The sequence below is a fragment of the Gopherus flavomarginatus genome, chromosome 4 (genome assembly GCF_025201925.1).
Source record: "Gopherus flavomarginatus isolate rGopFla2 chromosome 4, rGopFla2.mat.asm, whole genome shotgun sequence".
Classification (NCBI taxonomy): Eukaryota; Metazoa; Chordata; order Testudines; family Testudinidae; genus Gopherus; species Gopherus flavomarginatus.
The window spans coordinates 216,475,224-216,483,774 of record NC_066620.1 but is presented as its reverse complement, the minus strand read 5'-3'; positions in this window follow the sequence as shown (position 1 = coordinate 216,483,774).

Here is an 8,551-nt window from a genome sequence, read left to right as displayed (position 1 = left end):
GTACGACCTCGTCTTCTGGCAAAGGCTTGCCTTGGCCGAGGCGGGGGTAAGGGCGCTGAGGTTGGGAGTGGAAGGACCGTCTTTGAGTCTGAGGCGTATGCATTCCCAACGAACGCATAATTACTCGGTTGTCCTTTAGACTCTGCAGTCTGGGGTCCGTCTTTTGCGAGAACAAGCCTTGTCCATCAAATGGCAAGTCTTGTATGGTATGCTGCAGCTCAGGTGGCAGGCCGGACACTTGCAACCACGATATACGGCGCATGGCTATGCCAGAGGTGACCGTTCTAGCTGCCGAATTGGCGGCGTCTAGTGAGGCTTGTAAGGAGGTCCTCAGGACCCTCTTCCCCTCCTCCAGGAGTGCTGCAAATTCCTGGCGGGAATCCTGCGGGACCAACTCAGTAAACTTCCCAACCGCCTCCCAGGTATTGTAATTGTATCTGCTCAGGAGGGATTGTTGGTTCACTGTGCGGAGTTGGAGGCCTCCCACGGAATAGATTTTCTGTCCCAACAAATCCATGCGCCGGGCCTCCCTAGATTTAGGCGCAGGGGCTTGTTGGCCGTGGCGCTCCTGTTCGTTGACGGACTGTACCACCAATGAACAGGGAGCGGGGTGCACGTAGAGGTACTCATACCCCTTGATAGGCACCATGTACTTCCGTTCAACCCCCTTGGCTGTGGGTGGGATGGAAGCCAGGGATTGCCAGATAGTGTCTGCTCTAGCCTGGATCGAACAGATGAAGGGGAGAGCCAGTCTGGTGGGTGTCTCTGTGGACAAGATGCTAATCACTGGGCCCTCCACCTCTGGAACCTCCTCTACCGGTAGGTTGATATTCTGGGCGACACGCCGCAGAAGGTCCTGGTGTGACCGGAGGTCAATCGGAGGTGGCCCCGATGATGATGTCCCCGCTACTGCCTCATCCGGGGAAGAAGAGGATGACAGCCCCGGGATGATTGGGTCCTGCACTGACGCCTGGTCCGGGGGGACCTCTGTCTCCAGAAGATCCTGTGGGTCCAGTGCGTGTGCACTGGTTTCCTATGTGCCAGCGGGGGGAGGTCGGCTGACGGTGGCCTTGGGCACGCGGTGCTCTGAGTGACTGGAGCGTGATGGGCCAGTCGGTTCGCCCTGGCCTTGATGATATGCCCAAGGTGTCCAAAAGGACCACAGACCTCATCAGTGCCTGGCGCATGGGCCATGGGCATGCGTATCCGAATCCCCGTAGGAGGCACTGTCTGCATGGGAGGAGACAGATGGATGACGCGAAGGCCACAGAGGAGCTGAAGTCGATTGGACCAGGTCTCTGCGTCCATTGGACTCCTGTCTGTGCGGTACCAGCGAACGGTACCGAGAGAGTCATAGCGGTGCCGGGAACGGGACCGGGACCTGCGACCAGCGCGGTGCCAGGAGGTCAACCGGTGCCTCACGTCTCCATGTCGAGTTCGGCTGCGAGAGGTACGGCGGTGCCGGGATCTGGACCGGTGCCGAGAGTACCGCGATGGAGACCGGGATCTCGAGTGGTGCCGCGAGTATGACCGGTACTGGGATGGAGAGTGGTACTGGGACTGTGAGCGGTGCCGGGATCGGGAGCGATGGCGGGACCGAGAGTGTCCGAGGGACCTGGATCGGGACCGGCGGCGTTTGATAGTGCCCGGCGAAGATGGCCTCATCATGGCGGGCTTGCCCAATGACTGAACAACCCGCACCGGCAGTGCCGGGGGTTGGGGCAGCTCAGGCTCCGTCAAAGCAATTAGTTCCTGAGCCGTGGAGAAAGTCTCCAGCATCGAGGGCACGACGAGCTCGACCACAGCGTGCACCGAGGAGCTGGTAGGCACCGGACTCGACGGCTCCTGAGAGACCGGAATCAACGGTGCGGAGGTAAGCAGTGCCGCGGCAGTTGACAGTGCCGGGCGGTCCGCCTTGGATGTACACTCCGACTGCGGCGTAGATACAGGTGCCGCAGGAGCCTTGTGCCTCTTGCTCCTCAGGGAGAGGGATCAGTGCTGGCCAGAAGGCTGAGCTGGTGAAGGCTGGTGCCGAGGAGCCTTTGCATGTGTTCCGGTGCGGAGGGGCCACTCGCCCCAATGCCGGAGTCGGTGCCGAGGATGGAGGAGTTAGAGCTGCCTCCATCAAAAGTTGCTTGAGGCGAATGTCCTGCTCTTTCTTTGTCTGGGGCTTGAAAGCCTTGCAGATTCGGCACTTGTCCGCAAGGTGGGATTCGCCCAGGCACTTTAAACAGGAGTCGTGTGGGTCTCCTGTGGGCATCGGCCGATGACAGGCCGTGCAGGGTTTGAAGCCTGGTGAACCGGGCATGGGCCCCGGTACCGGGGGAGGAGAAGGGGCTAGCCCCCGATCCCCTCTAACTATATACACAACTACTATAAGAACTACTAATCTAAATGCTAACTAGAACTATAGAAAACGAACTATGTACACAATAACTATATAAACGAGCGAAGAGCTAGGGAAGTGGAGATCAGCTAAGCCGCGCTCCACTGTTCCAACGACTGACACGAGAGGTAAGAAGGAACTGAGCAGCGGACGGGTCGGCAGGGGTATATATCAGGCGCCATGGTGGCGTCACTCCAGGGGGCGCCCAGCTGACCCGCTGAGTGTTGCTAGGGTAAAAATCTCCGACAAACGTGCACGCGGCGCACACACACCTAACTGGAATGGATATGAGCAAGTATTTGAAGAAGAACATAAGAACGGCCACACTGGGTCAGACCAAAGGTCCATCTAGCCCAGGATCTGTCTACCGACAGTGGCCAATGCCAGGTGCCCCAGAGGGAGTGAACCTAACAGGCAATGATCAAGTGATCTCTCTCCTGCCATCCATCTCCACCCTCTGACAAACAGAGGCTAGGGGCACCATTCCTTACCCATCCTGGCTAATAGCCATTAACGGACTTAACCACCATGAATTTATCCAGTTCTCTTTTAAACCCTGTTATAGTCCCAGCCTTCACAACCTCCTCAGGCAAGGCGTTCCACAAGTTGACTATGCGCTGTTCTTAGGTTCTTATGTAGATGTTTGCAAATCAATTGCTTAATTATTTGCTCCATTATCTTTCCAGGTACAGAAGATAAGCTGACTGGTCTGTAATCCCCCGGGTTGTCCTCATTTCCCTTTTTATAGACTGGCGCTAGATTTGCCCTTTTCCAGTGTAACGATGCTGCTCTGGCGGGACACAACTGAGAGCATCAATTCAGGACAAACTGCTTAGAGCAGGGCAGTCACAGCCCAAAGCTGGGGGTCCTATTAAGGCACCAAACCAGCCAGACAAAGAGGACTTTGGTCTCACCCCACTGGTAACCACAAGTCACACAAGCAATTCCCTTAGACACTCCAGTTTCCCAGTATCACCACCAGTGCCACTTGTCCTGGGGATGAATGGTTATGAGAACCAATATCCCAGTAAAAGAAAAAAGGTTCTCTCGATCCCAAAGAATCAAGCCCCAGACTCAGATCAATATACAAGTCAGATCTTACCCACAAATCACGCTGTTGCCAATCCTTTAAAATCTAAAATCTAAAGGTTTATTCATAAAAAGAAAGAAATAGAGCTGAGAGCTAGAATTGGTTAAATGGAATCAATTCCATACAGTAATGGCAAAGTTCTTGGTTCAGGCTTGTAGCAGCGATGGAATAAACTGCAGGTTTAAATCAAGTCTCTGGAACATCCACAACTGGGCTGGGTCATTCAGTCCTTTGTTCAGAGCTTCCGTTTGTAGCAAGGTTCCTCCCAAAGTAAGAAGCAGGATTGAAGACAAAATGGAGGGGTTTCCAGGGCCTTTTATATTCTCTGCCCTGTGGAAGGACACCCCTCCGTTCTTACTGTGGAAAATCACAGCAGCAAGATGGAGTTTGGAGTCACATGGGCAAGTCACATGTCCATCCATGACTCAGTTTGCAGGTGGCAGCCATTGGTCACATGCTCCCTTGAACGGCCCAGGAAGACTTCTTATGTGGATTGGAATCTCTCAAGGTCCATTGTCAGTTAAGTGTTTCTTGATTGGGCACTTAATTTGCAAATTCCTTTCTCAGGAAGCTGACCAAATACTTCACTAATGCTATCTAGAATCAAACACATTGAGATACAAGTACAGAGCCAATATTCATAACTTCAACTACAAAACTGATACACACATACAGACAGCATAGTTACAACCAGCAAATCAGAACCTCTTCATAGACACCTCATACGACAAGCTTTGTACAATAGTTGCTGCAAATATATAACAGTGGTTGGAACAATGATCTATATGGTCACAGTTTATGTTAATAACGTCACATCTCTCCCGTCTTCCATGACTTTTCAAAGATAATCACTAATGTTTCAGATAGCTCATCAGTCAACTCCTTGAGTATTCTAGGATGCATTTCATCAGGTCCTGGTCACTTGAAGACATCTAACTTGTCTAAAGAACAAGGAGTATTTGTGGCACTTTAGAGACTGACAAATTTATTTGAGCATAAGCTTTTGTGGGCTAAAACCCGATGAAGTGGATTTTAGCCCACAAAAGCTTATGCTCAAATAAATTTGTCAGTCTCTAAGGTACCACAAGTATCAGAGGGGTAGCCATGTGTGACAATGTTTCTCCTTTACCTTGGTAGGTCCTGCGCTTATTGGCAGATTTGCCCACCTCAGTGATCTTCCCCTCTGGTGGAACCCACAGTCTGGGTCAACTCCTCCTGTGTCTGATCAGGAGTTGGGAGGTTTGGGGGGAACCCAGGCCCACCCTCTACTCCGGGTTCCAGCCCAGGGCCATGTGGATCACAGCTGTCTATAGTGCCTCCTGTAACAGCTGCATGACAGCTACACCTCCCTGGGCTACTTCCCCAGGGCCTCCTCCAAACACCTTCTTTATCCTCACCACAGGACCTTCCTCCTGGTGTCTGATAATGCTTGATTGTCTGATAATTCCTCAATCCTCCAGCAGCACACCCTCTGTCTCAGCTCCTTGTGCCTCTTGCTCCCAGCTCCTCACACGCACTTCCTCTCCTCTGGCTCCTTCCCGCCTGACTGCAGTGAGCTCCTTTTTAAACCCAGGTGCCCTGATTAGCCTGCCTTGATTGGCTGCAGGTGTTCTAATCAATGTAGCTATCTCCACTGCCTTCTAGAAAGATCTTAATTGGTCCCAGGTGCCTTGATTAACCTGGAGCAACTGCCATTTGGTTACCAGGGTACTAGGGATTTGTATAGCCTGGGGCTAACATACCTGTTCCTCAGTACTTTACTGTAGCCATCTGGCCTTGCCCCATCACACGTTAGTCTGGATCTGTAAAAGCAGCAAAGAGTCCTGTGGCACCTTATAGACTAACAGATGTATTGGAGCATGAGCTTTCGTGGGTGAATACCCACTTCGTCAGATGCATGTACCACAACGTGCCACAAGTACTCCTTGTCCTTTTTGCTGATACAGACTAACATGGCTACCACTCTGCAACTTGTCTAAACAATTTTTGACTTGTTATTTCCCTATTTTAGACTCTGATCCAACCTAATTTTCACCAGCATTCACTACATTAAATGTCCAATTACCCCCAACCTTCTTGGTGAAAACCGAAACAAAAACGTTATTAAGCACCTCTGCCATTTCCACATTTTCTCTTATTGTTTCCCCCACAATTGAGTAATGGGCCTGCCCTGTCCCTGGTCTTTTTCTTGCTTCTAATCTATTTGCAGAATGTTTTCTAGTTACCCTTTATGTCTCTAGCTAGTTTGATCTCGTTATGTGCCGTGGCCTTTCTAATTTTGTCCCTACATCCTTGTGTTATTTGTTTATATTCATCTTTTGTAATTTGACTTAGTTTCCACTTGTTGTAGGACTCTTTTCTGATTTTTAGATCACTGAAGATCTCCTGGTTAAGCCAGGGTGGTCTCTTGCCATACATCCTATCTTCCCTACACAGTGGGGTAGTTTGCTCTTATGCTCTTAATAACGTCTCTTTGAAAAACTGCCAACTGTCTTCTATTGTTTTTCCCCATAGAATTGCTTCCCATGGGATCTTACCTACCAACTCCCTGAGTTTCCTGAAGTTGCCTTCTTGATATCCATGGTCTTATTGTGCTGTTCTCCTTCCTACCATTCCTTAGAATCATGAACTCTATCATTTCACAATCACTTTCACCCAAGCTGCCTTCCACTTTCCAATTCTCACCCAGCTCCTATTTGTCGAAATCAAACCTAGAACAGCCTCCCCCTACTAGCTGTCTCCACCTTCTGAAATAAAACATGGTCTCCGATACAGTCCAAGAACTTGTTGGATAATCTGTGCCCTGCTGTGTTATCTTCCCAACAGATGTCTGGGGAGCTGACATCCCCTGATAAGGAGTTCCACAGCCTGACTGTGCACTATGTGAAGAAGAACTTCCTTGAGTTTGTTTTAAACCTGCTGCCTATTAATGTCATTGGGTGACCCTAGTTCTTGTGTTATGAGAAGGGGTAAATAGTCACATTCTCCGCACCAGTCATGCTTGTACCAACCTTACTCATACCTCCCACTTAGGTGGTGCTTTCCTAGCTGAACAGTTCCTGTCTTTTTAATCTGGCCTCACCTGGCAGCTGGTCCAGCCCCCTAATCATTTTCATTGCTCTTCTCTGCACCTTTTCCGTGGTGCTGCAGTTGCTCTGCCTCAGTTTCCCTGATAGGACGCCCAGCACACGCTGGTGGCATGTGGCTCAGCTGTCTGGCCAAGTCACCAAAAAGTTCAACTCCTCCCCCTCCCCCTCCCTCCAGGGCAGCAGGGTCCAGAGTCAGAGTCCCAAAACAAAGCTGCCATAAAGGAGTCTTTCTCCCAGCTGGACTCCACTCTCAGCACCCACCTGTCCCCTCCAGCAGGGCGCCCCCTCCCATGTCCAGGCCTACCAACCACTGGCAGCTTGCCTGGGGCCAGGCCAGCCTTTCCTCCAGGTCCTCCTCAGGTCCTGGCTTCAGCCAGGCATTGGCCGCCATGGGCGTGGCCCTGCTCTCCTTCCCTGCCAGCCACAGCCGAGCGCATGTCTCCCCCTCTCAGCCCCTTGCTACAGGCCTGACCCCCCATGACCGGCCTAGCATGTGGGGCTGCCTGTGCTCACTGCGTGCCAATACCCACCCCAGCGAGCCGACTGGGCCCATCGCTGGGGCAGGGGCTGGGTGTGGACACAAGATCATGTGCTACCGAAAACAACTGATGCCAGGCACCGCGGTGTCCTCGGCCCGGCGGCCTGCAGGCGAGGGCGGCAATCCTGGTGCAGCGAGGTCGGTACCGGGTGGAGTGTGGGCTGCCATGTCCGAGGCATCAGAGCAGCGCGGGGCCCAGAGCCGATGCACGTGCTGGGAGCCGTGTTCTGCCCTGTGTCTGGGCACAGGGGGTCGCGCTGGTCTGCTGAAGGGGGACGGGTCAGAGCCCCTCAGTGCTGCATCTCGCTGCAGTAAAACTGACACCGTCCTCGATGGGTCTGTGCACAGGCGAGATGGCGGGGCGGGGTGGGGGCATGGTCCCCCTTGCAGGGAGCTGGGCCAGTCCTGTGGGACAAGAGTCAATGCTTTGCTCTCCCCCTCCCCCGAACCTCCCCTGGGCAGGCCCCAAATCCACCCAGGGCCTCCTCTCCCCCCCCAGCAATCTCATCCCCCCATTCCTCCCACTCCAGGGGCTGGAACTGACCCATCCACATGGGCCCCCCCCATTTTAAGGGGTGTTCCCGTGACTACCGGCCGGATCCCACGGAAGCCAGGCTGTGCCGTGACAGATCTGCACCCTACTGCAGCACGTGGGGTGGAGACGCTGCTGGCAGGAGCTGTAATCCAGGACGCCTGGCCAGGCCGACTGAGCCTCCCCCCGGCTCTGAGGAGACTCTGGTCACATCTCTAGGAGACGGCGCTTAGACAGGCCTCACCGTCCGCGTCCTCTGAGCAAAGGGGCACCAGGCAGCGCAGCCAGCAGGGCCGTGCCAGTCTCCAAGGCAAACCCAACCCCTCGCAGGCCCAGCACCAGGCACATCGCCCCTCACCCACATAGGTGGGCCAAGGCCAGCACGGCCGTGGTCTGGCCTGGGGAGGCGCTAGCACTGAGCAACGTTTGGCTGTTCAGGTGTAGCCACTGCAGACTCTACACTAAGGTAGGAGGTGACGTGAGCCCCGGCGCTAAGCCCCTGCGTGGGGCACAGAGACCTACCAATGAGCTTGGCAGCTCGCAGAGGAAGGGCCAACACCAAGTAGGGGCTGGCACTGGAAGCGCGACAAAGATGCACGTTGTTGGTGGGGAGGGTAACTAGCCCCTGGAAGAGCTGGCCCAAGCCTAGGCTGGATGCCCCGTCAGGGACCCTGCCCTCCCGTGCGGCTCAGTGTGGGGCAGGTCTCTGGCCGGCGGGGGTGCTATGACACGGGGAACTCCCAGGACACGGAGATGCTGCCGGGTGTGGGCTCATTGCCATGGGCGGCTAGAAGGCACGGAGGGGCAACGGGGCCTGCTGTGCCCTTTTTGCTCGGGTTGGGGGCACAGGGCAGCTGGGTGCAGACACGGCCCCACTGGGTCTGGAGGGACAATCACTCCCTGGCTTCTCTGGGCT